We start from the raw sequence: 2,448 nt of genomic DNA on the forward strand, positions 1-2,448 counted from the left end.
TCCCACCTGGGGGCGAATCAATTTTTTGTGCAATACGAAATAAAATCTCTTAAATTAGATGAAGATGGAAATAAACATAAATGATATCATTTTCATGACATTTACATTAAGAAGTGTTTTTTTTTTTTTCTTTAGAACAATTGTGAAATTGTTGCTTATTTAATATAAAGATAATATCAGAAAATATTAAAAAGGCAATTATGAAAGATATTAATTATAATTATGAAAGATCAAAAGAGGCAACTATGAAAAATACACATAAAATTGAATAAATGCTACCTGATAAGAATTCGTTACTTCAAAAAATCTTTAAGTTGAAAATTGATATAATATCAAAACTTTATTAAATACATTCTTCCTAATTTGGAAATATGGACGAAGATGTAGCAGCAAGTTGAGTTATCAAATATAATAACTATATTATCAAATATAATAAATATATGAAGATACTCTCTGTGTCAGTTTATTATGATTTCGTGTTGTTTGAAATGCATAAGAACATATTTAAATGGATATTGTACCAAATTACGGTACAGAAAATATATTATTTAAAATAGATTTTTTTTTAATTTCTATTAAAATAAACCAAACATATTTTGAAGAATCAATAAATGCATCTTTCTCGATATTTTATCATTAAAATCTTAGGAAAGCATTAATGAAGAATACTGAAAAAGATATATGACTTCATATGAGAATGAATAGTTTTCATATAAATCTAAAAAAAAAGGAAGCTAAACTAACCTAACCTAATCTAACTTAAGCTAACCTGAACTAATATAATCTATAATATCATTAAATTATGAAAAATTATAAGATGATAATCAAATTTTGAATATATTAATAGATAGAGATCTTATATGAAGTTTATCAAACTTTATTATAAAAAAAAAGGAAATAATAAAACACTGGTGAATGAAATTATAGTTAAATATTATAAAGAAAAAAGATAATGTATATATTTAAAAAAATTTTAAAAAAAGTAGCAAAGGCAGAAAAGAAATATGTTAAGAATGCATCTTAAAAATTCCATATAAATTTAAAAAAAAAATTTAAAATTAGCATGAAAGGAATTTATGTATAATTAGATAAAAATTCTTGGGAGAGATCTTAAGAAATGCTTGAGAAAGAAATTGAAACAAATGTTTTGATAGAAGATGAAATATGATTATTATATAAATATGATTATTAAATAAATTGTTAAATCCTCATAAACTAGGATAAGCTGAGAAGCAGATAAAACAGTTTTCATTGATAAAAAGACTATTGCAAAGATTTGCAGATTTTACCCAAGAATAATGATAAACTATTATGACTATGGAAAAAGTTAGAAATAAGATAACGATAGAATTGAATCTATCCTCACATATATTAAGCTCATATTCTTTGATAGGAGATATCAATCTATTACGTTGATATGCTTTGCAGTAAGCTGTCTACTCCAGCAAATGTGATATATCGGTAGCATTTAATAAACGAGTTCAATCAATTATATGAATACGTGATTTGATTACATATTTATGTAGATTGGCTTATCTCGATAGAATCTATATTTCTTATGAGTGTCAACTTGAAGATCAATTATTGATAAATGAATTTACACAATATAATTGAACTAAGAGATTTCCAAAGATAAATTAAAACATGAAGTGAAAGTTTATCTTGAAATTGGACTTCTTTATGACACAAATATTAATAGAACATGTTTTTAATAGTTTTTGTTTTAACATCGAGAAATTTATAACAAAAGTGTTGAAATTGTGGAAAGAGACGATGCCGATGTCCTTTTCATATAGGCTGGATTTGCGAAAACTTTGAAGAACAATTTTGGAATTGAGATATCATTACATAATCTCATGAGAATCTTTCTAAATAGAAATAAAAAAAATTGGAGAATTCTGTCTAGAGAATAATAAAAAGAAGCGTACCGAAGAAGAAAAAAATATTAAAAGGCACAGATTCATTAGAGGAAGTAAACGAAATGTATAGATCGAATATAATTTACAAAATGAATTTTTCTGAAATATATCATTGTTTATTATATACAATTATTTATTTAGTTACATATTTATTTATTATCTGTTTGTTTATCTATTTATATCATTATCATCACATATATTATTTATTTATTTATCATTAATTATATATCTGTAGCACGACGAATATTATATAATGTTATCATTATTTATTTAATAGTATTATTTTATTTTGATATTTTTATTTAATGATCTGTTTTAAAATAACGCTTGCGAATATTTCTATCTCTTTCTAAAGTAATGCTCTTACATTCTCGGCAAGTGATGGATTCACTATGTTTGTTTTGCAGCCAAGAAAAAGTTTTTAGTGCATAAGAAATGTCTGACAAATATTTATACATATTTTATATTCTATATGGATCAATAGAGATGCGTAAGAGCATTTTCTTCTTTTCATGAAAAAAAAAAAAAA

At 23.2% G+C, this 2,448-nt stretch overlaps 1 long non-coding RNA gene across 1 annotated transcript in view; it reads right to left on the minus strand.

Annotated features, from left to right (window-relative positions):
- The window catches only part of LOC116186480, a 5,092-nt gene that overhangs the window by 1,192 nt on the left and 1,452 nt on the right, over positions 1-2,448 (minus strand). The gene's annotated exons all lie outside the window — the stretch shown is intronic.

The sequence above is a fragment of the Apis dorsata genome, unplaced genomic scaffold, assembly GCF_000469605.1.
Source record: "Apis dorsata unplaced genomic scaffold, Apis dorsata 1.3 scaffold_758, whole genome shotgun sequence".
Taxonomy (NCBI): domain Eukaryota; kingdom Metazoa; phylum Arthropoda; class Insecta; order Hymenoptera; family Apidae; genus Apis; species Apis dorsata.